The sequence below is a fragment of the Pongo pygmaeus genome, chromosome 6, assembly GCF_028885625.2.
Source record: "Pongo pygmaeus isolate AG05252 chromosome 6, NHGRI_mPonPyg2-v2.0_pri, whole genome shotgun sequence".
In the NCBI taxonomy this organism is placed as follows: domain Eukaryota; kingdom Metazoa; phylum Chordata; class Mammalia; order Primates; family Hominidae; genus Pongo; species Pongo pygmaeus.
The window spans coordinates 136,970,881-136,998,871 of NC_072379.2; the positions used below are offsets into that span (position 1 = coordinate 136,970,881).

Here is a 27,991-nt window from a genome sequence, read left to right on the forward strand (position 1 = left end):
TGTTTCACACCATCACAAAGTCAGGAAATCATAAGTCATACGTCAGGAACCATCTGTACATCTTCCTTAATGTAGGAATACAAACATTTATCTGTGAAGCATTTCTGCTTTTGACAAAGTCTAATCCTGCTTATATCCCATGTAGTAGCCAGTTTCCAAGATGGCATCTAGTGATCCCACTTCCTGGTGCTCACGCTCTTGTGTAATTCCCTCCTCTTGAGTCTGGGCTAGACCTGAGGACTTTCTTCTAACAGAAAGAATATGCCAAAAGCAAGAAGATGTCAAAACGATTATGGCTCCTGACTTGCTTGTTTCCTCTTCCTCTCTTGCTTGCCTGCTTTAAGAGAAGCCAGCTGCCATGCCATGAACTGCAATGTGAAAAGGCCAGTGTAGCAAGGATGTGTCCAGCCAACAGCCAGTGAGGATCTGAGGCCCTCAGACCAACAGCCCATGAGCAACTGAATTTTGCTAATAACCATGTAAGTGAACACAGAAGTGGATCCTTCCCCAGGCGAGCCTTCATATGTCCACAGACCCAGTCAAGACTTTGACTGCAGCCTTGTGAGAGCCCCTAAGCCAGAGGACCCAGCTAAGCCACGCTCAGCTTCCTGACCTGTCAGGTAATAAATGTATGTTGTTTTAAGCCACTAGGTTTTTCCTTTGTAAAATATGTATTATGATCATTGGCACCCTAAATGGTTTGGTTAAACTTACCTGTACTCTAATAATAGCATCACAATCCCTCGTGGTGGGTTTCTCCAGCCTCCTTTGTTTTATGTATACTTCTCTGTTAAATGTACACACTTCTTACCAGTCTGTCTTCCTGTTTTGCATTTTGAAAACGAAATTCTTTCCCTTTTCATCTCCTTCTTAGAACTTAGCAATGTAGTTGACTCTCCTTCCAGCTTCGCTGGCATCCTTGTTCTGCTGTCTGTTATTAATAGATTCATGGCACTTGCATGACTGGAAGTCATACTTTCCCAAAATGAAAATCAGATACATTAGCCAACAAGACATTTCACTGACTTTTTTCTGATATTATTTGCTATCTTTCCATGTGTCGATCTATTTACAAATTTGTTCTATGTGCTTTCTATACCTTCATCTCAATTATTAAGATAAATTGTATCTAGAATTGGGCACTTGACAGATCCCCCACATCATGAAAATAGAATCCACCTTCCAAGTTCTCATGGCCCCATTCATCAGCATGCTTTTTATTTGACTACTCGATAAAAATTAATCTATTGAATTTTCCTTTTTCGTGTCCTGTACTTTTTCAGTTTATCCACAGGGATAACTGTTAAGTACCCGCTTAATTCCAGACACCATTGTGTATACATTTTTCCAGGTTTAAAACTCTGTTAAAAAAAGACATGGGGCCGGGCATGGTATCTCATTCCTGTAATCCCAGCACTTTGTGAGGCCGAGTTGGGAGGACTGTTTAAAACCAGGAGTTTGAGACCAGCCTGGACAATATAGCAAGCTGTCTCTACAAAAAATTTTAAAACTTAGCTGGACATGGTGGCACTCGCTTGTAGTCCCAGTTATTTGGGAGGCTGAGGCAGGAGGATGGCTTGAGCCGAGGAGGTCAAAGTTGCAGCAAGCTATAATTACCCCACTGCACTCCAGCCTGGGAAAGTCTGCCTAAGCCAACGTGAAAAGGCTGTGCAAAGGCATCCCTGGTGCCACATCCTGACACCCGCACATGACACAAGCTGCGAAGACTTGGTCTTCTCAAGTGAAATTGTCGGCCAAAGAATGTGTGTGGGGTTGCAGTTGGCTTATCAAGGTCTCCCTCACCGAATGGTGAGGATTATGTGAAGGGGAGAGGAAGGCATACTCTATTGGTTTCCCAAGGCTGCCATCACAAAGTACAACAGCCTGGGAGGCTCCAAACAACAGCAATGACTCTCCAAGGTGTATGTCACCCTCTAATGTTCTCTGCCTCCTCTCTTTCCTTTGTACCTGTCCATTCAAGAGCTCATCTCAGCCCTTCCCCAACCAACACACTGAGTTCTCCAAGTACAGCCCCCTTGCCATCCTTACTGAAACCATTTGGGATTACTGAATCAGAGTTGCATTTTTCAGATCATCTCATTCCTCTTGGGCAGTTTTTTTTTTTTTAAATAATACAACAAACCATGGAATCCTGCCCATTTCATCTCTGACATTGTTTTAATAAATTCTGAAGATGTATTTATTTTACTCCTCCGTGCTCTTGACTTTCTACCATCTGTTGAGATTTTTCTTTTTATTTCAACGTGTTCTATCATTTTATTCTAGTTTGGAATGGGAGCAAACTTTTACTACTCTCTGGCCTTCCTTTGTTTAATTCTTCCTGTTCTAACAGTGTTCAGTGTAATAGAAATTTCCCAGCTTTGAGGATTTTCTTTCAATGTCTATTTCTTATTTATTTATTTATTTATTTGGAGACAGGGTCTCGCTCTATAACCCAGGCTGGTGTGCAGTGGTGTGATCATGGCTCACTGATCTCCCAGGCCTCCCAGCCTCAACCTCCCAGGCTCAAGTGAACCTCCCACCTCAGCCTCCTGAGTAGCTGGGACTACAGGTGTACGCCACCATGTCCAGCTAATTTTTTATTTTGTGTAGAGACAGGTTTTCTGCTTTGTTGCCCAGGCTGGTCTCGAACTCCTGGGCTCAAGCTATCCTCCCACCTCAGCTTCCTCAAGTGCTGGGATTACAGGCATGAGCCATTGCACCTGGCCTCTTTAGTGTATATAGAACAAGCAGGAGAGAAGATGTCTACAAGAATCTAATACCTTCCTAGGAAATCCAGGAAATCAGGATAGGCCTCAGGAATGTGAAATAAATTGGTAATGAGAACTCTGAGTACTGGGATAAAGAGTCAGACAGAAGGAGGGAAGGAGAGCTGCTCCCCACTGCTGAGAAGTCCACCTGGGGTAGAAAATGAGCTAGAAAGGGACGGCACAGGTGCCTTGGCTTCAATTGGCTGCAGATTGCTTATTGATAGAGAATAGCCCCTGATGGGGGTACTAGATGGAACTGTTCTGCCTGAAGCCAAGGAAACACGTCTCTCTGCCTCTTGGTTTCTGAAAGGGGTTGGGGGGGGACTCTGAAAACCTAGAAAGCAGGCTACCCTTGGAAACAGACCTCTTCCCATCTTGGCAAATTCAGAAATGGCCAAAGTCCCCAGGACAACAGGAAGAGCTAGAGGTACGAGCAGCCAGAGTCACATACGTTGGTCCTTCTCCACCTCTGCTGACCTCAGGAGATCTTGAACTCCACCCTCCCAGGACCACCCCTTGGCTTCACAATTACATGCTGAATTTATACTCGTACTAACTTGCCACTGTGTGGAGGCTGCTAATACACTACAGCTTCTTTAAAGATTGTAGAAAATTTGAAAATAAAACTTTATTATATTAAACCCCTACCTTACAACTTATATGAAAAAAAGCTTCAGATGGACTAAGGATATTAGTGTAAAATAAAATAAAGCCATCCAGAGAAACCAGAGATAAAATACTTTTATAATTTTGGTGTGACCAAGGTCTAGGCCTAATGTAAAAGGCAGAAAATATGTAGGAAAAAATAGCTTTAATTTATACATAAGTATATGTGTCTGTGTGTCTATGTATGCACACACATAACTATACAGAGATATACATCTAACCTGTAATTAAATAAATGAGATTAAAATGTTATACATGTTGCTGTTCGCATAAGTCATTTTGCAGTGAAGGTTTTTTTTTTTCCATTGTTTATCTGCTCATGGCCATCCCATCCCAAGAACACAGTGGTAACAGCCTGGTACGTATTGTTCTATATTTCCTTTATGATCATATAATCATATACAAATACACAGAGACAGAGAGAAGTTCGGTCACTGTTTTATTATGCACATTTCTCTGCAGTTTGCTCTTACCACTTAATAAGAGATCTTGAAAATCCCCCGTCCTCCAGTGTGCATTTAATGCATTCTTGTTAGCAGCTGACTGGAAAAGGATGAAGCATTTTTCATGTTGATAAACAGGTTTTACTTCTAGAAACATCAATTGTATGACACCAGGATCATATGCTCTGCACGTCTGAATTTCCCGGTATGTGACCTTCTCCCAGTGACAGAAGATCAGGTTCAGGGTGTTGAATTTTTTTATTTTATTTTATTTTATTTTATTTATTTTATTTTATTTTTTGAGATAGAGTCTGGCTCTGTTGTCCAGGCTGGAGTGCAGTGGTGCCATTTCAGCTCACTGCAACCTCCACCTACTGGATTCAAGCAATTCTCCTGCCTCACCCTCCTGAGTAGCTGGGATTACAGGCATACACCACCAGGCCCGGCTAATTTTTGTATTTTTAGTAGAGACGAGGTTTCACCATGTTGCTCAGGCTGGTCTAGAACTCCTGACCTCGTGATCCACCTGCCTCAGTCTCCCAAAGTGCTGGGATTACAGGCGTGAGCCACCGCACATGGCCTCGGGGTGTTGAATTTGACAGCCTAAGAGCACACCCAGTGCCCAAGAAGCGGGGCTAGGGGGGCAGGAGAGGAACAGAGAAACGGATCAGGCATGAAATGGTGTGAAGGGCCTGCGGGAGGGTTAGACAGGCCGCAGGGATAGAGAGGCTCAAGGATTGACACTGCTTTGCCACAATTTTTCCTCCGACCCCTGTACTGCGCTCCCCTTAGGACATTGTTGGCACCGTGTCACAAAAGAGGTTGGTGGAGGCAAGAGGTTCCTTAAAGGAGGACAGAGGACGCAGCCAGAAATGAAACAGCCCTTTAGTTGAACTAGAAAGGACGGGAACTTCAATTTCAGCCGTTTCGGTCACTTCTCCAACACTGCCACCAAGTGGCTATAGAGGAACAATGCAACTAGCAAACCCAAAGGGAAAGATTGCAAGAGCTGGGCAGTCATGAAATAAAACCACCATGCCTGGCTAATTTTTTTTATTTTTAGTAGAGACAGAATCTCATTCTGTTGCCCAGGCTGGTTTCGAGCTCCTGGACTCAAGCGAACCTCCTGCCTCAGACTCCCAAAGTACTGGGATTACAGGTGTGAGCCGCCACTCCTGGCCCCAGCAGTGGTAAAATAAAACCACATCTCACATTCCAGATTAATTTGCATCCGGCAGGTGGAGAGAGAGAACATTTCCATCAACCCAAAAAGTGCCCTCGTGCTGTTTGCTAGTCAGTGCTCCTCCAGAGGTCATTGCCTTTCTGGCTTCCATAGATCAGATTTGCCTGGTCTTGAGCATGATGCAAATAGAATTTTACTGCATATACTCCTTGTCTGACTCATGCGTCTGTGAGATGGGTCCATGCTGTTGCCTGTACAGCCTATTCTTATTATCTGCAGTAGCTCTGTTCTATAAAATCATCACAGACCCTGAACCTTTGCTCATAGGGAAAATAGGGGTTAGGTTCCTGGGAGACTCTGCTCATGACAATTTCATCAAGCAATCAGTACATACAAAGAAACAAATGTATCAATCTATGTTTAACGTGTATCAACTGATAAACATGCAGAAACAAAATAAAAGCAAATAACTGGTTTTATGTGTGTTTCTGTTTAAAGACACCTTGTTAAATATATATTGGTGATTCATTAACGTTGAACTCATGGCCAACAGCACTGTAATTCATGACTGAACAAAACTTATCCATGCGTATTTTACCCAAAAAACACATCACAGCCTTCTTGCAGTTAGGAACATTAGACGGCACTTTACCCTTATGCTTGGGACCATTTTAAACAGCAAAATCACCAACAAAGCACCACAAAAATGAATTTAATGCTATGTTTAGCACTAAATTGACCACAAAAATGACACTTGTTTTACCACATGACAGCCAGAACAAGAAGGCAGAACTTGGTCTTGTTTGATCTCACTGGGATAACAAATTTTGGCTGCAGTGGGGCACACCAGGAGATTCAAATTTCTCACTGTTCTGTGCAGGTCCAAAATATGGACCATAAGAATACCATGAGTATTTTAGGGCGACAAATAAATATTAGCAAGTAGCCAAATTCTCAAATACAGAATCCATAAATAAAGATCAACTGTATCTGTACTTTGGTCTGTGGAGTTTGTTGTTGTTGTTTTTGAGACAGGCTGTCACCGTGTCACTGAGACTGGAGTGCAGTGGTGGGATCATGGCTCACTGCAGCCTCGACCTCCCTGGCTCAAGCAATCCTCCCACTTCAGCCTCCCGAATAGGTGGGACTACAGGCACACACTACCATGCCAGTTTTTCTAATGGGCTATGAGCTCTATAAAATCAATCTCAATTCCTCAAAGCAGTCTTCTCATATCTGAAAATATGCCATTCCAGTCAAAGCCTTGGTAAAATACCCAGTGTCTCCACTTGTGACCTGTTACTAAACAAAAACGAAAACAGATTCTTATTGAACCTATGCAAATAGCTGTACTGCCGTAAATTAAGAATACTCAAATAGTTTCCAAATCCTGGAGAAATCAGGTAGAGAGAAATTTTACTCACATGAGTATACTCAATTGTTAAAAGCTATAAATAACTCAGGTTTTCAGCTGGGCACAGTCGCTCATGCCTATAATCCTAGTACTTTGGGAGGTTAAGGTGGGAGGGTAGCTTGAGCCTAGGAATTCAAGACCAGCCAGGGAAACATAGTGAGACCTCATCTCTACAAATAATAATACAAAAAATTATCTCAGTGTGGTGGTGCACACCTGTAGTCCCAGCTACTCGAGAGGCTGAGGTGGGAGGATTGCTTGAACCTGGGCAGTCGAGGTTTCTGTGAGCTGAGATCATGCCACTGCACTCCAGCATGGGCAACAGAGCAAGAACCCATCCCCCAAAAAAGGAAAAGAAAAAAAGTTTTCTTGACTCTGAAAAACAAAACAAAAAAGTATCAGCAATGTTTCAAACAAAAAAGGCATAAAAAATTATTTCAGTTATATATTAGTTCAGTCCCATGTAATTAACCTTTGTTCTGTCCAAGATTGGGCCAGCAATCATCATGAACATATCAGCTCTTCAATGAAAGATCTGGCAATTTTCTCTCTAGTCCAATGACACAGCCTCCAAACTTAGAAACCTGCATTCAAGAGCACCCATCAGAGTCCTTTCCATGGACTTCCCTAAAGAAGAAGTAACTTTTGAACTGTAGCTGATCATAAACTACTTTTTGAAAAGAATCAAAGTAAAACAAGGACTGTCCATGGATGATAGAAGTTTTAGGACAGGCCAGGTGCAGTGGCTCATACCTGTAATCGCAGCATTTTAGGAGGCTGAGGAGGTGGATCACTTGAGTCCAGGAGCTCAAGACCAGCCTGGACAACACAGGGAGACCCTATCTGTACAAAAAATAAAGTAATTAGCTGGGTGTGGTGGCATGAGCCTGTAGTCCCAACTACGGGGGTGCTGAGGTGGGTGGATGACTTGAGCCTGGGAAGCAGAGCTTGCTCAGCGAGCCGAGACCATGCCACTGCACTTCAGCCTGGGTGACAGAGTGAGACTCCTATCTAAAAAAAAAAAAAAAAAAAAAAAAAAAAAAAACCAACAGTCATGGTTAAAGATACAATTGACAAGAAAATTTGCTTATTTCTGTGACATGCAATTTATATCAGAATCATAATTATTACTGATAATATAATATATACTAAGATATCAGGATTACAGGAATCTCATATGATTTTGGAACACATACTAATATTTATTTAACTCAAAGTTAAATAAACATTTGATATTTGACAATGCTTCCTTTATGATTTTAACACACCAAATAAAGCAAATAAGTCCAAAATCTCTTTTGGACTTCAGGGGACCTAATATCTAAAAAAGCTAATAAGGTCAAAAAGACTAAATTTCAAACCTGAAATTTTGATTTTGGAAAGTTTGTCAAATATCAAAAGTTTAAAACACTTCAGATCACAAAATAGGATCACAGGTTATTCATTTAGCCAAAAGGGATAACTCAAATATTTCCAAAAAGAAAAAAAAAAAACCTTTACTCTTTGATAGAGAGGAGACTCAGTTTCCCAAACAATAAGACCTAATAAAAACAGCACGCAGCCAACTGAATCTGTCTCTTTTCTTTCCTCTTTTTTTTTTTTTTTCGGCAGTTTACTCAAAAAGTAAGCAAACATATTTTATTGTCTCTTAATTATTACGTGAAAATCTTGTTTAAAAGAGAAAACCAAATTTTGCCTTTCCATAGTATATTAATACTGAAGTTAATTTTTAATAAAATCTTATAAACAAATCCATTCAATCTCAATCACTTTGACCATTTAGAATTTTCTAGTAAAGAACAGATCAGTGCTCTAAGAAAACCCTTTTATTCCAACACAGGGTTTCTGACTCTGGCCCTGCATTGTGTGCTCTTGATATTAATGTTTAATTTGCAGAAAAACTAAATAATACCCTTTAAACTGTAGCCAACTTGATCACACAAAAAATTCCTTTCATAAGATCAATTCACCACAATCTTACTTAAAGCTTCAGTTTTATCCTATCATTTTATCTTAGGACAAAAATTTACTTTCCCAATTTTCCATATCCATTTCATTTTATCTATCATTTTTCCTTCCATTTAAAACAACTTAAAAACCTCTAAGCTAGGAAAAATCACTTTCCCTTAAAAAAAAAAACACTACATTTCTCTGACCTTTTACCAAAAACACATCCTACTTTCCTTATATACTTTACATATAGAATTTTTCTCTTCTATGTAGTGGTTTTAATTACATATATTAATTACAATGTTAACTCTTCATAATTTTTAAACGAAAAACCTAAGAGATAAGCAATTTAAGTTATGTATCAGATGTGTAGCCCAGGACAAAAGGAGAGAGCTGCAAATAATACATGACCCTTCCCACCACAGCGAGGAGGCATAGTTGGGCCAGAGAGAACTCCATATGTCCCCAGGCCTTACCATGCCATTTTTTAGAGCCTAGAATCTAAAGGTGCTAAGACTGGCAGTCAAACAAGCATCAAAAATATTCCAGAAGCAGTTTATAACCTTAAAACCTCTAGCAAAGATAGCCTCTGACCTACCTAATTCAGATCAAATGTCTACATTAAATCCTGAAGATGTTTCTATTTTATTTCACCAATAATTATAAAATTATCTTTATTTACTAAAGATTATTAAGGTCATGTGAATGAAAAGACATTTGAGTTAAAGTTTCTGTTTTTTTGATAAAGCATTTGATTTAAGCACTTACTTTTTTTCTTTAAGTCAATTAATTGGAGCTCTATTATATATTTTGGTAGTGAAACATCATACACATGACACAGATACACAGATAGAAGCAGATCTTATAGGTTCATACAAGTCTCATTAGCCAGTTTTTAAATAGTTTTTTTTCCCCATACACTCTTCCAATTGCCTATTTTATTGCCCTAGGCAATTATTATCTAGGTAACCCTATATTTGTCTTTATAAAGGAACACTCTTAGGTGAAATGAGATAGAAAATGTATATTTCAAAAGCACAGAGCTAAGACATTAGTCCTATATATTGTACCATCATTTGCTCAAACCAAGGAAAAAATGGTATAAGTAAAAGTTCAGTTAAGATGGCCAGGAAAAGCTTGCTTGCTTGCTTGCTCTTCCTTTCTCTCTGCTTCTCTGTCTCTCTCTCTCTCTCTTTCTTTTGTATTAGTCTGTTTTCACACTGCTGTAAAGAAATACCTGAGACTGGGTAATTTATAAAGGAAAGAAGTTTAATCGACTCACAGTTCTGCATGGTTGGCAGGCCTCAGGAAACTTACAATTATGGTGGAAGGGGAAGCAGGCATGTCTCACATGGCAGCAGGTGAGAGGGACAGAGAAGAGAGAAGGAAGAACTTCCAAACACTTATAAAACCATCAGAGAAGTGACTCACTCACTATCAATCATGACAGTGACTCACTCACTGTCATGAGAACAGCATGGAGGAAACTGCCCCTATCATCCAATCATCTCCCTTTCTTGACACATGGGGACTACAGGTCCCTTCCTCAGCACATGGGAATTACAATTCGAGATGAGATTTGGGTGGGGACACAGAGCAAAACCATATCACTTTTCATTTTTGAGACAGGGTCTCACTCTGTCACCCAGGCTGGAATGCAGTGGTGTGATCATGGTTCACTGCAGTCTTGACCTCCCAGGCTCGAGCAATCCTCCTGCTTCAGCTTCCCAAGTAGCTGGAACTGTAACCAACTATCCCCATTTTTCTAAGAGATAATTTATTTTTTCTATCTCCTTTTCTCTTTCCTCCTTTTCCCACTTTCAAGTTAGTCCTTTAGAAATGCAAATATAGCCTTTTACCTCCCCTTCACCAGACATTCCATACAGGGTAAGTTCATTTAACTATCTGCTTAGGAGCTCCAGAAAGGAAATCTCACCCACCAGGAGGTTGCCTTGAGAGATAACAGTCAATTTACAACCCAAAGTACACATGCCCACAAAGACACAGGCAATCACTGCCTTGACCACCTAGTACATAAGGTACCAAGCTAACATGTAGATGCCGCACTTGCTTACTTCCCCCCACCCCATGTGCTGTTCATGTTAAGCCCCCTTTAAAAGTGCTCACTTTCTGCTCCAAAAGCAAAGTGATACCCTTAGGCAGGAAGCCTGTACTTGTTCCCCTTTCTGTTCCAAAAGCAAAGTGATACCCCTAGGCAGGAAGCCTGTACTTGTTCCCCTCAGCTAGCTTTGGAATAAAAAAAAAAAAATCACTTTCTTTATACCAGACCTCACTCTTATTAATTGGACTCTGCAAGCAGCAAATAGCTGAACCTGCATTTCGGTTATAATTTTGGTGGCCCATATAGGGAAAGTGCTGCATGCTCTGGGTGAGTCTGTGCCTGACAGCCGGGTTTTGCTACCGGGCAAGGTTTGGGGTCACCTATGAGCACCAGCTGCTCATGGCTAGCAGATCTCATGACAGGAACATTCAGGAACTTCTCATGACAGGAACATTAGGGAACTTCTCAGCAGCTGCCAAAAATGCTTTTGTCTTAGGGGAGCCTCCCTTTTGCCTCACAGAACATCTGCTGCCTTCAACTCTCTGCTGGTACAAAGAAAGTGACCTCTGTAAAACCCAGCAAACTTTGGAAGTGGCTGAGTTAGCTGGAAGTGCACCTGATCACCCTCTGCTTCTTTTGAGATGTCACTGGGGCCCTGTTCTACCCAAGACTTGGCTGCTAGTGACACCATTTGAGCATTTTAGGTGTTCCTATTTGTAAGTGCGGCACCATGGGAGCTTTGCTGGGCCTGTGGAACCATTTGGACCTGGGGAGGGGCATTCAGGATCTCACTCAGCCTCCTTGATTGGAGACTCATTTGAAGTATGCTGTTTGTTTGCATGTACTTTGTAAATGGGACCTGATTTCTTTCTTTCCTCTCTACCTCCAATCTCACTCTAACTATCTTCAGAGAGCCACCTACAGCCTTAGTCCTCTCAACTGCAGGCTCCCCTAGCTCCCTATGACTGGAAACAGCTCATCTTGACCAGTGACTTGTAAAGGTGGGAGGGTCCCATCCCATATCATGTGGACCTGGGGTGCTGAGGCTCTCCTGAAGGGGGCATAAACAAGGGTGATGGGAGTATCAACCCTGTGCCGTGTAGTGGCTGGAAGCCCACGAGCTCCCTTTCTATCACTTTACTGTTTCTTCTTTTTATTTCCTTTTCCTCTTTCTCATGCCCTGCTTGTAAAACCTGGCTCCTATGCAGAGGCTGGCCAGACTATATCTTCCTCTATTTTCTTTTCTGCCTGCTTTAAATCTGCTGTTACTTTACTGGTGTTAAGATAAAAACCACCATTTGGATTCAACTGTGTTTTAATAAATGGATGAGTTTACCTTGATATCTCTTGGCTAGAGTTCAAAAATAAAAGCTATAGGATCTTTGTTTACGTGAGTGTGTATATGTGTGTTTATGTGTACACACATGTATTTTGTTATATGTCGCTGCTACAAGGTACCAAATTGACTTAAAGTTAAGGAGTACTCATGAGACTTAAGGAAAATCTTGAATACATAAGCTGGCTTTAAAATTATTGGTAAAATAATATTAGAAATGTCTTATGAATTATCAATATACATTTTTGTTCAGATTTATTGATCAAGTGGTTTCATATTTATTTCTGCCAGATATTATAAGGCATCAAAATTTGGCATAAATGTTAAAAAACTATAAACCTAGCCCCAAAAAGATGATCTTTGTGTAATTTTTGATAAATAGGACATTTAATGTCGTTTAATAGAAACAGCTAAATCTTCTAAGTCAGCAGTCCCCAACATTTTTGGCACCAGGGACTGGTTTTGTGGAAGACAATTTTTCCATGGACCCCAGGGAGAGGGTAATGGTTTGGGGATGATTCAAGCACATTACATATATTGTGCACTTTATTTCTATTATTATTACATTGTATACATAATGAAATAATTCTACAACTCACCACAATATAGAATCAGTGGGAGCCCTGAGCTTGTTTTCCTGTAACTAGACTGTCCCATCTGGGGATGATGGAAGATAGTGACAGATCATTAGGCATTAGAGTCTTATAAGAAGCACACACCCTAGATCCCTCGCAAGCATAGTTCACAATAGGGTACATACTCCTATGAGAATCTAATGCCACTGCTGATCTGACAGGAGGCGGAGCTCAGGCAGTAATGCAAGCAATGGGGAGTGGCTGTAAATACAGATGAAGTTTCACTCCCTTGCCTGCTGCTTACCTCCTGGTGTGCAGTCTGGCTCCTAACAGGCTATGGACTGGTCCATGGCCTGAGGGTTGGGGACCCCTGTTCTAAGTTATCAACAAAATATCCATGTGTTTGACTATAAGGTTCTTAAGTAAACACCTGATGTTCACAAGCTTTAAAAGTGGTTAATAGAGAAATAACTTTAAATAATGACCACCTTTGTGTCATAACCTAGTTTTCAGAAGTAATCTAAATAAATGGTTAAAAATGAGAAAATGGAGTACCTATAAATGAGACAAATGCTTAGAAAAAATAGACTTTTTGTATAATTAAAAATCTTTTTTTTTTTTTGAGACAGGGCCTTGCTCTGTCACCCAGGCTGGGGTGCAGTGGTGTGATCTCTGTTCACTGCAACATCTGTTTCCCAAGCTCAAGGGATGCTTCTGCCTCAGCCTCCTGAGTAGCTGAGACCACAGGAGCATACCACCATAACTCACTTTTTTTTGTATTTTTGGAAGAGACAAGGTCTTGCCATGTTGCCCAGTCTGGTCTCGAACTCCTGAGCTCAAGCAATCTGTCTGCCTTGGCCTCCCAAAGTGCTGGGATGACAGGCGTGAGCCACCACGCCTACCCCTTTTTGGATGTTTATTGAATGTTTGGATCATTTCCACTTAAGAAAGTTTTATTATATGGGAAATATGTTCCAAAATTGTGAACTATAAAATGCTAATATTCCATCTATAAAATGCTAATATCTGATAGGCAGTTCAGGATTTATTGCTTTCCAGGTTTATATAAAATGTGCCAAAGAAGATGTGTTCTTATTTAGAAAAAGAATATTTTCATCTAATTTGAAAGCTAACTAAAAGTTAATTCAAATTATGGATTTGAAAAGGTTATTGCATCCATGTAACTTTCTGTATTACCTTTAAAGTACTTCTGCTGGTAAGTTATAGGGCTTTGACTCCTTAGCCCTAAAAAGGACACATAATAATGTCATGTCTAGCCTTAATTCTCTTGAATAGTTAAAATCCTTTGCAAGCTCAATAGTAACTGCTCTAGACTCCTGGAAAAAGCAACAGCAATCACCTTGTGCTAACTCGGTAGCTAAGGCTTTGCTCTTTCACATTGGCAGCCTAGGTTCAACTCCTGGCTTTGGAAGTAAGTCCTTTCTGGTTGATAGTCATGGGACTTACCATTTGTTGATTCTTTTCCCCCTCCATGGACAGCTTCTGGTTTCCTGTCTTAAATTTTCTTTTCTCTGAGCTACGCTACTGGGAATTCTAGATCTTGTGAAAACTGCTTGCCACCTTTTTTTGGAGATACCTCATACATCCATGGTTAAGTTGTAACCTTAATTAAAGCTTATTGGTTTCACTTGGGAGAATATCTTTGGAAAACAAAAAACAAAAAAGAAAAGCCTAAAGGCCAGAGATGTCAGCTGTTTTTCCCACCTAGAATCTGGTAATAAGAGATTTTAAAAGATTTTTGTTTTTTGTTTTTTTTTAGAAAAAAAGATCTATCATTAAAAGTCAGCCTAACTAAATGCTGATATGTATTATATACATATTATATAAGTATATATAATATACAATCACATAACATATAATTTTTATATATTTTTATGATATAATTTATATATGATAGATATATACATATATTCAGTCAACTGAACTCTGTCTGTCTTCATGCTACCCTCAATGCTCACATGAGAGGGCCTAAGGTAATTTCTGATAGCCTGGGACTCCTTGGGAGAAACAGAGAAGGCACTGCAGACACTGTTTCAGGAGAAGCCTCTGTTTTCCTCATGGAACTCCAAGAATTGTGAGTAGAAAGATCCCTATCAAAATCTAAGGCTCTGTTCTGTTTTGCATTGTGTTACCTGAACTTTTTGACTTTTTGGGGCATCAGAAATTACTCTGTATTACAGTAGAACTTTTACCCTTGGTGTGTAATAGCTAGGTAACAAATATACTTTCAGGGATGGCTAATGGCAGTTGCTTACAGTGAGTGGGCATTACTACAGGCTGGTACTTCTTTCTTCTCGCATTTAAATGAGAAGGAAAACATGCTCTATTGGCACCTAAAACGCATGGAATGGGGGATGGGCTGATTATAAAATGGGCTGATTGGCTTTGGTTTGCCCGTCAGCCTCTGGAGAATGTCCTTGAAGTGAAATGCACCAGTGAAACCATTGTACTGTCTTTTCCTGTATCATTTCCTTCAATTTTGGGGGACTCAGGATTCGGTGTAAAAATGGAATCCTTGGTTTTTGGAAATCTGTTCTGCTTTCCAGTGATGCCTGTTTTTCACACGATTAAATGTTAGGCCCTAGAAACTCCATGCTTTCTCGGCCCTGTTCCCCAAAGGGCTCCACCCTGAAGCCAGTAATCCAATGAAGAAACTTAAAATCTGGCAAATGAAAAGTCTTCAAACTACCAGATCATCTTCTGTCTGTCTGTGTATTTATATGTATTGTGTATGTGAAGTTTATATAAAAGAGCTCTAATTATTTGACTTAAAGAAAAACAAGTGCTTAAATCAAATATTTTGTCAGTAAAATAGACACTTTAATGCCTTTTAGTTCATGTGACTTTAGTAATCTTTAGTAAATATAGTTTTCAAGATTATTGGTAAAATAAAAGATGTCTTCAAAATTTATACATTTGGTCTAAATTAGGCAGGTCAGATACTGTCTGCTAGATGTTTTAACGTCATAAACTGCTTCTATGACATTTTTTTTTCTTTTGAGACAGAGTTCACTATTGTTGCCCAGGATGGGAGTGCAATGGCTTGATCTTGGCTCACCACAGCCTCCACCTCCCGGCTTCAAGTGAATCTCCTGCCTCAGCCTCCCAAGTAGCTGGGATTATAGGCATGTGCCACCACACCCAGCTAATTTTGTAGTTTTAGTGGAGACAGGGTTTCTCCATCTTGGTCAGGCTGGTCTCGAACTCCGACCTCAGGTGATCTGCCTGCCTCAGCCTCCCAAAGTGCTGGGATTACAGGCGTGAGCCACCACGCCCAGTCGACATTTTTGATAATCATTTGACTTGTCTGCTTTACAGCTAACAGATTTTTAGATAGGATCTAGGCTGGGAAGAGTCAGACACTGTCTGCAGCTTTGTCTTACTCCTGAGCTCTACAATCCCTTACACAGTTACTTACTTACTTACTTACCAGGTCTTTTGCCAAAAATAAAAGTTGCAAAGAGTTAACACTATGACATGTACTCGAAACTACTAGAAAACCAGTTTAACACACAAAGTGTATAAGGAAAGTAGAGCGTACTTTCGGTAAGAGGTTATAAGAAGGCATGCAAGTATGGCCTTTGTTAAAGGGAATGGTTAGGGGTTTTTTTGGTTTTATTTTTCTTGAGACAGGATCTCAGTTTGTTACCCAGGCTGGAGTGCAGTGGCACGATCACGGCTCACTGCAGTCTCGACCTCCCCGGCTCAAGCCATCCTCCAACTTCAGCTCCATGTGCAACTAGGACTATAGACGTGTGCCACCACATCTGGCTAATTTTTTAAAATTTTTTGTACAGATGAGGTCTCCCTATGTTGCCCAGGCTTGTTTCGAACTCCTAGCCTCAAGCAGTCCTCCCACCTTGGCCTCCCAAATTGCTGGGATTACAGGTGTGAGCCACTGTACCCGGCCAATGTAATTTTGTCTAATTCAGAAGTTTTTAAGGATTGTCCTAACCTAAAAGAGTAACAGGAGAAAACTGAAGGTTTAAGCAAGCTGTAAATTGTGAAAGATTGATCTTGTAAAGGAAGTTCTGTGGGTATGAGCAAGTTGGCTAAAATTTGAAGGATATTTTTCAATTCTTCTATAAATTCAGTATTAAAATAAAGCCACACCTAATTCAGGGTCAGAATCTGGGCCTGTGTGTCTGGATAACAGGGTATTCTTCGAGCATTGATTTGTTCTTTAATAAAATATTGCAAAGGCTTATAAAAGGTTTATGGGAATTTTACCTTATGGTCAACTAATTAAAATTGGATAGATTTCTTTATTAGGTTTAATGAAGTTTTTTTTTTTTTTTTTTTTTTGACAGGGTCTCCCTCTGTCACCCAGGCTGCAGTGCAGTGGTACAATCTTGAATCACTGCAATCTCTACCTCCTGAGCTCAAGCAATCCTCCCACCTCAGCCTCCCGAGTACCTGGAACTAAAGGCACAAAACACCATGCCCACCTAATTTTCGTATTTTTTTGGTGGAGATGAGACTTCACCACGTTTGCCCAGGCTGGTCTCAAACTCCTGAGCTCAAGAAATCCACCCACCTCAATCTCCCAAAGTGCTGGGATTACAGACATAAGCCACCACACTGGGCCTCCTTTTTTTTTTCTTTGAGACAGGGTCTCCCTCTGTTGCCTAGGCTAAGTGAAATGGTGAAATCACAGCTCACTGCAACTTCAACCACCCAGGCTTAGGTGATCCTCCCACCTCAGCCTCCCAAGTAGCTGGGACCACAGGTATGCACCACCATGCTTGGCTAGTTTTTTTTGTATTTTTTGTGTTTCATCATGTTGCCCAGGCTGGTCTCGAACTCCTGGGCTCAAGCAATCCGCACCTCAGCCTCCCAAAGTGCTGGGATTATAGGTGTGAGCCACGACCCCTGGCCTTTTATTAAGAATAGTACACTAATGCAAAGATGCAATTTGGCTTTCTCTTTTGAACAAGATTTTCATGTAATTACTAAAAGATAACGAAAGTTTTTTTTGTTTGTTTTTTGTTTTGCCTTTTAAATAAACAACCAAAAAAAAAAAAAAAAAAACCCAGAAGGGAGAGAGAGAAAAGTCAGATTCAGGTTGGCCTCATGCTGTCTTTACTGGGTCTCGTGTGGAAAGTTGAGTCTACCCTCTATCAACAAGTAACATTTTTGCTTTTTAAAAATATCTGAGCTGCCACCACAGCTACCGCAGCCTCTGGGAGCCTAGAAAAGGGGATTGAGAAGAGTGAATGACTCAGTCCCCTGACGGCAGTGGTGGTTGTGGCCGGGGAGGCATGATGATGAGGTGGGGGCGCTGCTGCTGTGAGGAGCAGGCAATGGTGGGGTGGCGTGGTGGGGGTGGGGGTGGGGGTGAGGATGGGGCAGGGTGTTGGGGGGTGGCACATGAATAAAAAGAAAAAGAATCACCAAAAGCAGGGAAAAGTGGAAAAAGTTTAAAAGAAGGACAAGACACAGTAAGATCAGAGCAAACTTCCTTCAGGAAAAATAGCCTTGTTGCTGTCCCATCTACAGTATCTGCTAAAATAAATGTACCAATCTCTCAGCCCATAGTGAAGAAAAACAAACAGCAAATTAGTCAAGGTTTAGCGCAAGCAATAATAAAGAACTTCAAACACTACCATCTTTAAATGATGTTCCTCCTGCTGATCAAGAGACACTTTTTATTTGGAAGTTACATCAGTGTTGTGTCCTCTTTGACTTTGTTTCTGATCCACAAAATGACCTAAAGTGGAAGGAAGAACAATGAGCTACTTTAAGTGAAATGGAAGAATTTATCACCCATCATCGGAATAGGATCACAGAGCCTGTTTACCCAGAAGTAGTCCATATGTTTGAAGTTGACATGTTTCAAACATTACCACCTTCTATCGTCCAGGAGCTGAATTTGGCCCAGAGAAAAACAAACCAATGTTAGAATCAACCTGGCCCCATTTACAGCTCGTTTATGAATTTTTCTTCAGATTTTTAGAGGCCGGGCACGGTGGCTCACACCTGTAATCCCAGCACTTTGGGAGGCCAGTGCGGGTGGATCACAAGGTCAGGAGATTGAGACCATCCTGGCTAGCACGGTGAAACCCCCTCTCTACTAAAAACACAAAAAATTACCCGGGTGTGGTGGCGGGCATCTGTAGTCACAGCTACTCGGGAGGCTGAGGCAGGTGAACGGCATGAACCCGGGAGGCAGAGCTTGCAGTGAGCCGAGATCGCGCCACTGCACTCCAGCCTAGGCGACAGAGTGAGACTCCATCTCAAAAAAAAAAAAAAGATTTTTAGAGTCTCCAGATTTCCAACCTAATACGGCAAAGAAATATATTGATCAGAAGTTTGTATTGCAGCTTTTAGAGTGCTTTGACAGTGACGATCCTCAGGGAAGAGTTTTTTGTTGTTGTTTAGTTTTTTGTTTGTTTGTTTTGAAACAGAGTTTTGCTCTCTCACCCAGGCTGGAGTGCAGTGGCACAATTATGGTTCACTGATTGCAACCTCCGCTTCCCAGGTTCAAGCAATTCTCCCACCTCAGCCTCCTGAGTAACTGGGACTACAGGCACGTGCCACCACACCTGGCTAATTTTTGTATTTTTTTTATAGAGATGGGGTTTCACCATGTTGCTCAGGCTGGTCTTGAACACTTGGCCTCAAGTGATCTACCCACCTCACTCTCCCAAAGTGCTGAGATTACAGGTGTAAGCCACATGCCTGGCCTGGGAGAGAGCTTTTCCTAAAATCAGCCTTTGCAGAATCTATGGGAAATTCTTAGGCTTGAGAGCTTATATCGGAAAGCAGATACATAATATATTTTATAGGTTTATTTATGAAGCAGAGCATCATGATGACATAGCAGAGTTACTAGATACATTGGGAAATATGATTAATGGATTTGTTTTACCACTAAAAGAAGAGCACAGATTTTCTTATTCAAGGGTTTGCACAAAGTGAAATCTCTGAGAGTCTACCATCCCCAGCTGGCATATTGTGTAGTACAGTTTTTAGAAAAGGATAGCACCCTCACTGCATCAATGGTGATGGCACTTCTCAAATATGGGCCAAAGTCTTACAGTCCAAAAGAAGTAATTTTCTTAAACAAATTAGAAGAAATTTTAGATATAATTGAACCATTGGAATTTGGAAGATCATGGAACCTCTCTTCTGGCAGCTAGCCAAATGTGTCTCCAGCTCACACTTCCAGGTGGCAGAGCAAGTGCTCTATTACCGGAATAATGAATACATTATGAGCTTAATCAGTAACAGCATAGCAAAGATTCTGCTGATCATGTTTCCATGCTTGTACTGCAATTCAAAGACCCATTGGAACAAGACAATACGTGGCTTGATATCCAACACACTGAAGCTCTTCATGCAGATGAACCAAAAGCTATGTAATGACTGTACCTAACTGTTCAAAGCAGAGAAACTGAAAGAGAAGCTAAAAATGAAAGAACAGGAAGAAGCATTGGTTAAAATAGAAAATCTAACCAAAGCTAATCACCAGGTACTAAAAAAGAGAGTAACATGAAAATGTCCAGGGTGTTACTTGAATGTTTTCATAAGATAGGAATATATCTTCATCCTGAGAAGGAGGGATATCATTTTGGCTAAATAAATGACTTATAGTGACCTGGGATTCTATTTTGTAATAACAAGTGTTTAAACCTTTGATATTTGACAAACTTTCCAAAGTCAAATTCTAAATTAAGCTTTTTCTTTGATCTGGCTAACCCTTTTAGATATTAGGTACCCTAAAGTCCAAAAGAGACATATTTGGCTTATTTGGCATACTAAAACCATATGAAAAGTATTGCCAAATATAAAATGGTGTTTAAACTTTCTTTGGGTTATATTCATATAAATATATTATTAGCATGTGTTCCAAAATTGTATAGGATTCCCATAATTCTGATATGTCCTATAATTCTGATATGTCTATACATTATCAGTAACAATTATAACTGTTATGTTAAATTGTTTTGTGCCATAAGGTGATCAGACTTTAACCATAGCTGTTCTGAGACTTTAGCCCCTCACTCGGCCTGGGCAGCCCCTCCCCTGACCCTGCCATGAGCAACCCCCTTGCCCCAGTACTCTTCAGGCCCCAAAGGCCTGGCGTTCACTTTGCAGGCCTGAGTGGTGGTGAGCGGAGTTATTTGTTAGGCTGAGGGAGACAGCTGGCAATCCCCAGAGGAAAGGGAGCCTCAAACCCCTCTGTATGCAGTTGCCAATTGTTATTTCACTCTGATTCTTTTCATAGGCAGTTTTATAATCAGCTATAGGACTCTGAAAGTTGCCCTGGAATCTAGGTTTCTGATAACTTTGAAAATTGTGACATTAGAATAGAGGGAAAAACTTCCAAGACTCCCATAGAGAGTTAATGTGTTCATAAATGTCAAGCAGGACAGGAGTTAATTACGTAGACTGAACTAATGGAAGACTAAAATAGTCTTTTTACGACTTTTTGTTTGAAACATTGCTAATTCTTTTGTTTTACAGAGTTCAGAAAACCTTTTGTCTTTTGTACTGTTTGCAGCTTTTAGCAACTGAGTAAAGTACATTCTTGAGAGCAAAATTTAGAGCGTATTTCTTTCTGTCTACCTGGTTTCCTCAGAATTTGAAAACTATTTGTAAGTGTACTTAATTTATGGCAGTATAGTTGTTTGCACAAGTTCAATAAGAATCTTTTTTCTTTTGTAACAAGACACCATTGGAGACCCTGGTTATTTTACCAAGGCTTTGACTAGAGTGGCATACTTTCAGGTATAAACAGACTGCTTTAAGGAATCACAGTTGAGTTATAGAGCCAATAAAAGCCCCTTGGGAAAACTGGCTTATACCTTGTCTACACAGTCCTTGTATAGAGTTCCTCACCTGTGGTAAGTAAAGAATGTCACCTGACAGGTCCAGGAGCCCCAAATTATCTTGGGGCCTTAAGGAGAGGAATTCCCCTAACTCATACAGGTATTTGCAGGTACAGATAAATCCATGACTGGGCTCAAGGATTTAAAAATCTAATCTGAGATTCTTTATGGAATAAAGGAATCAAATACTACCAGCAAAGTCAATTTTAGAAACAGTCTATGTGGCAAGTAATTATTCTTGCTATACTTTATGCAAATATTCAGGCCACACATAAGACTGAAATTTATTATGCAAATAAATTGGTTCTACAATGACTTGTCTTTAGTAAAAATAACTAGAGAGAAAAAATATGTTTTAGAAAAAAACCATAATACACCTGTTGTTAGAGTCTAGTTGTGTTCACTGTTTGTGAGTTTTTATTTTCAGCTATTTGGACTGAATCCTGAATTCCATCCAGGCTTCAAGTCCCAAATTATTGCTTGCAAATTTTTCTGACTTGGAATCAATGAAATTACTACTACATTATTCCTTGTAATATAGATGAGAAAGACATGTCAGACTACCACAGCCTTCCTCCTCTGTAACTAAAGATGCTTTGAGTCTAACATCTGAATAAATTGTGCTCAGTGTTAACCTTTGTTTTTCTACTGTCTCCATAGAAATACCTCTTATTAATAATCTGTTTGCCTTTATCACATGTAGAGGCCTAGCCCATCTGCAATGCCACCTCCTGGATGGGACGCAGCTATTTAACTAAACTGATCCATTCTCAAGAACTAGACAGTGCTTATGACAACGTTCATGAGTATTCATAGCTCTTCCTGTAACCTGTTAAATACATATTTAGCCAACCTGTCATTATATCCAGTTATGATGGGCAGTGGACAACCTGTATGATAATTAAGACTAACTGCTGTGTATACATCCCAGTAAATTTGGGAAATGTCTCAGATAGCTGTGCAAGATACATACCAACAAATCAAAGCTTTGTCTGACTCCACATTGTCACTAGACCAATGATTATTGTCTTGACAGGTCAGTACCATCCTGGTAGCAAAAGCTGGCTGTAACATTGGCCCCGATTTCAAGTATAGGCATATCCCTCTGTTGTGGAGTTTACTGCTGCTGCACCCTCCATATGGGAATGCAAGACGGGCTTTCCCCAGAGACTTTCCAGACCTTGCACCATAATGGTCCAACAAATATCATCTGTAAAGTCCAGGTATTCGTGAATATTTCCAAATCCAAACAGATCAATTCCATACCAACATCCAATAACTACACTGTCTTTCAGCAGGAAGTAGCCAGAATAAATACAGTATCCCAATTTCACAGATGGAAGGGAACTTGGTAGTGGGAAACTGTAACCAAGTACTCCCATTTTCCTAAGAAATAGTTTATTTTTTCTCTCTCTCTTCTTTTCTTTTTCCTGCTTTCCTCACTTTTTACTTAGTCCTTTAGAAATGCAGATTTCCAAATTTTAATAGCCTTTTACCTCCCCTTCACCAGACATTCCCTACAGGGCAAATTCACCTAACTATATGCTTAGGAGCTCCAGAAAGGAAATCTTACCCACCAGGAGGTTGCCTCGAGAGATAACAGTCAATTTACAACCCAAAGTATGCTTGCCCATGGAGACACCAGCAGTCACCAGGTTGATCACCTGGTAGATACGGCACTAAGCTAACATGCCAACCCCTCACCTGCTCACTTCTTCCCACCGCTTGTGCCATTAATGCTAAGCCCCCTTTAAAAGTGCTTGCTTTCTGATTCAAAAGAAAAGTGGTACCCTTAGGCAGGAAGCGTTATAACTTCTTCTCCTAAGCTAGCTTCGGAATAAAATATCACTTTCTTTATACCAGACCTCACTCTTACTAAATGGACTCTGTTGGCAGTGAGCAGCTGAGCCTCCATTTTGGTTATAAGACTACAGGGCATGCCACCATGCCCAGCTAATTTTTAAATTTTTTTGGTAGAGGTGGGGTCTCACTATGTTGCCCAGGGTGGTCTCAAACACCTGGCTTCATGTGATTCTCCCACCTTGGCCTCCCAAAGTGCTGGGATTACAGATGTGAGCCACTGGGCTCTGCCTCTATTATGGCTTTTTAACTTAACTTATTCCCTATGTAGATAACTGGTTTTCGGTAAGGAAAGGGCCAGGAAAGCATGCAGCTTTAATATTTAAATATGCAACAAGTAGGCAAAGCTGGAAGGCAGAACACAGATGCCCCAAAATCAAGGATCCCATTTTACATTGAATCTTGGGTCCCCAAAAAGAGGGGAATACAATGGAATGTGACAGTGCAATGCTTTTACAATACACTCCACTGCAGGGACATTCTCCCAAGATTGGTGGACAACTCAACACTAATCAGCCCACTGTGTGATCAGCCCATCCCCCATAGGAGTCTTATCCCTTACTGGGGAGTGGGGGTATTTACATAGCTTTTAAATACCCAAAAGCACATTTTCCCCCTCCAAATGTGCCACAAAATAAGTAGCACCTTGGAGTAATAACCATTCACAATAAGTAACTACCACTAGCCATCTCTAAGAGTGTATATCTTACTTAACTATTACAGACACCAAGGTTATTTTTGCACAATGCAAAGTAATTTCTGGTACCCCAAAAAGCCAAAAAGACCACATAACACAATACAGAAAGAACAGTTTTAGATCTGAGAGGACTATGTCCATTTACAACTTGGGATTCCCTGAGGAAAAAAAGCAGTTGCTCCCAAAAAGGAGTCTGTGGCACCTTTTTCTGTTTTTCTTAAGGGTTCTCGGGCTGTTAGAATTTACAATATATGAAGAATAGGGTGAAATAAAACTAACTTGAAGAACAAGTTTTAAGAAAAGGAAGTGAACATAGAAACCAAACACATGAGTTCTTTAAAAAGGTTTCAGTCATCTGAAAAAAAAAATTCCCAAAAATAGAATCCAAAAAAAGAGAAGAAAAGTATAAGGCCTTTTAAATACATACACACACACACACACACACACACACACACACACACACATATGTGTATATATTTATATATAGAGAGAGAGACATAGAGAGAACACTTGAATATCAGCTTTTAATTAAGCTGATTTTTAGCCACAGAGCTCTTTAAAAAAACAATTCTTTCAAGTCTCCTGTTACCAGATTTTAGCCAGGACAACAGCTGATATTTTTGGCTTTTGAGTTTCTTTACCAAAGGTATCTTTCTAAGGGTCTCAATCAAAATTATGACTTAATCATGGGTACACGAGTCATCTCCAAAGAGGTGGCAAACAATTTTTACACGATCCAGAATCACCCTAGAGATAGCTCAGAGAAAGGAAAACACAGGACAAGAAATCGGAAACTGTCCATGGAAGGAAAAAGGATCAATAAATGGAAATTCCCTGTCTGGGTATTGAACCCACGCAGCATTAGTCAAATGGGAGAACCTTAGCTACTGTACTACGGCATGGGGTGGTGTGTTAGCCTGTATTTGCATTGCTATAAAGAAATACCTGAGGCTGGGTAATTTATAAAGAAAAGAGGTTTGATTGGCTCATGGCTCTGCGGGCTTTAAAGGAAGCATGGTGCTGGCATCTACTTCTGGTGGGGCCTCAGGAAACTTACAACGATGATAGAAGGTGATAGGGAGCCAGCATGTCACATGCCAAGAGTGAGTGAGAGAGAGAAAGAGAAAGAAGAGAGATCCTAGACTCTTTTAAACAACCAGATCTTGCATGAACTAAGAACTCACTTATCACCAAGGCAATGGTGCTAAACTCTTCATGAGGGATCTGCTCCTATAATCCTATCACCCTTCTCCGCCCAGGTCCCACCTCCAACTTTGAGAATCACATTCAGCGTGAGATTGGAGAGGACAAACATCCAAACTGTATCAGGTGGTCTCCACTAATCTTCCCGGAAGGAATCTAGAGCAGGCAGTTTTGAACTTGCAAAAGATTTTAACTTTCAGGTCAAAACTTTTTTTTTCACTCTTTTAATTTTATCAAGAGAATCTCTATGGCTAGCCATAATACTAGTCTATGTCCTTTTATAATTTTTGATTTTCCCATTAATTATTTAGAATAAGAAATGTATAAAATCTTTTTTATTTTCAGTGGTGTACTTAGTTCCAATAGTAACTCAATGCAAAAGCCTCTTGAAAGCCCAAGTAGTAATTTTCCAGGTTTTTTTCTACATAAGCAAGAGGTATTCCTGGAGAGGGCATCGAGGAGGCAATCCCCATGATCATTAAAAACTTACTCTCAGAAACAGACTTAAAATAACAAAAGACAACGTGAAAGGAGAATAAATACTTGGGGCCCTAATTCATTATGCTAAAAGAAAAAAAATTATCCTGAAAGCTGAGTCATGTAAGATGTTGCCTTGCCTTTTGTTCCTAAGCAGATAGATGCAGATAAAAGGTTAATCATCTCCTCAGGCAGCTACTCTATGTTCACCTTATCTTATGTAAAATGCTGATTTACTGATCATAAGATAAATACATAATTGTTTACATAAATTGAATGCATAAATTCCCCTACCTGCTGCTTTTCTCTTGCAACATGTGGATTACCATACCCTCCCTCTTTCCCCTCCAGCCCACCTTTCCCCTTTAAAAACTGAAGCCCTCAAAATCACAGCTAGAGAAAGGCACAGACCACAGACTGTTTCTGTGATTCCATGTTTATTTCTTCCAAGGATGTCCTTAACCTTGGCAAAATAAACTTCTAAATTGATTGAGACCTGTCTCAGATACTTTTTGGTTTACACAACAGAAGCCCCATAGAGACGGGACCTTTTAAGACAAAACTCCCCTAAGAGCTTGACACACTTGAGATGAAGAGTGTGCTGCTTAAAATATTACATCTTGGACTCCCTGTCCTTTCAGACTGGTCCCCTGATATGAACCCAAAAATTCATGCCCTCTTCCTGGAAACAGTGTAGTGCCTATAATCCCAGCACTTTGGGAGGCTGAGGCAGGATCCAGTCACCTCCCATCAGGCCCCACCTCCAACATTGAGCCCAGGAGTTCGAGACCAGCCTGGGCAACATAATGAGTACCATCTCTACACAAAATCAAAAAAATTAGCCAGGCATTGTGGCACGTGCCCGTAGTCCAAACTACTTGGGGAGCTGAGGTGGAAGGATCACTTGAGCCGATGAGATCAAAGCTGTAGTGAGTCATGATCACACCACTGCACTCCAGCCTGGATGAGAGAATGAGATCTTGTGTCAAAAATAAAAGTTAAAATTTAAAAAAAAATCATGCAGTCCAGATGGCAGAGACCAAGAGAGGGTACCCCCATCTAGTCACAAGGTCAAGCTCTCAACGCCATAAAACAAGATGAGAGGGGACTGTCATCTGATTTTTATTTCTGGGACCTACAGCAAAGTTTGTCCTTACAGATGCCAACATAGAACCATGAAAACGGATCAGTCTGCAGGGTCTTGAACAGTGGGTTTAAAGGGGTTCTAGGCTCATGTTCTCCCCTACGGTACCCCTCTTTATGACAGAACAACACAGAAAGAAAAAGACAAAGGAAAAGAGCAACAAAAAAAAGCTATTTCTGAGAGGGAAGTGGGTCAAACAGTATGAATATTCATACCACAAGTACCAAGTGTACACCAAAGTCACTACAACGCAAGACTCGTCACACAAATTCTTTTTTCCCATTGATCAAAACCATGTAGAGGAGACAACCAGTGATGTTTACCATCTCATCAGCTGGAGTGCACAGAGGGAGAGAGGCCCCCTGGCTGGTAAGAAATTCTTACCCCTTTGCTTCCAGGTTCCGGGTAAAGGAACCCTTTACCCAGGTTCCTGGTTTCTCTTCAATGCTGCTTCCAGGACAGAAGCATAGCTTTGACCATCCTGCTGACACTGCCATATTGTGGGGGCTATGGCCATTCACCCACGAAAGGTTCATTGAAAAATCACTGGCATGAAGCAGACTGATTAAGAGGAGAAAAGACATACAAATTAATTCAATGTGTCTACATAAGAGCCTTCAGAATGAAGACCCAACTTCCCAGTGAGTAATAGAAACTTTCTGAGTTATAGAAACTTATATATTATCTTGAAGTTATAGAAAGAATGGGGGCCTGTGCCCTGGTAATATAGATTATGGGAGTAGGTAGAAGAGGAATTCCATTGAGGGGCAATAAATAATTGATAGGGAGAATGATTGGATTGGGGAGCAGAGATCAACTTGCGAATCATTTTTTTTTGGAATTTAAATGATCCTTGGAGACAGTCATTATACCGTATTCTCAGGTATGGTCATGTCTGGGTCTTCTTTTCTGCAATAGATAATGAGATAACAGGGAGCAGAAGAAAGAAAACTGTCCTCCTTGCTGGGTCTGGATCCTGGGCAGATAAAGGAACTTCAGCTTCTTTGGGAGAGGCAGTGGAGGATAGGGGAAGGTCAAAGAGACCTTGAGGCTTTTTCAGTTCAGCAAGTCAAAATGCCATACTTGGAGGTATTGGTTTCTGAGCCCCAAACAGCTTTATATCTTTACTTTTCACATTCAAATATATGATCTGTGAAAGGAAAGTAGAAAGTTGAGACCCCAACTCACTCTGCCAAAAGAAAAAAAAATTAACCTGAAGACTGAATCATGCAAGAAGGTACTTTCCATTTTTTTACTAAGCAACAAGCTACAGATAAGTTAAATATCTCCACAAGTAGCTATTCTGTGGTCGCCTTATGGTATAGTGAGCACGGGATGAATACATAATGGACTAT

At 40.5% G+C, this 27,991-nt stretch overlaps 1 protein-coding gene and 1 pseudogene across 4 annotated transcripts in view; both read left to right on the forward strand.

Annotated features, from left to right (window-relative positions):
- The window catches only part of AKR1D1 (aldo-keto reductase family 1 member D1), a 115,099-nt gene that overhangs the window by 2,087 nt on the left and 85,021 nt on the right, over positions 1-27,991 (forward strand). For all 4 annotated transcript variants that reach the window (XM_054494891.2, XM_054494894.2, XM_054494892.1 and 1 more), the window contains exon 2: positions 345-620. The gene's annotated coding sequence lies outside the window, so the exon portion shown is untranslated. The remainder of the gene's footprint in view (positions 1-344; positions 621-27,991) is intronic.
- On the forward strand, positions 17,806-19,919 carry LOC129040413 (serine/threonine-protein phosphatase 2A 56 kDa regulatory subunit gamma isoform-like; annotated as a pseudogene).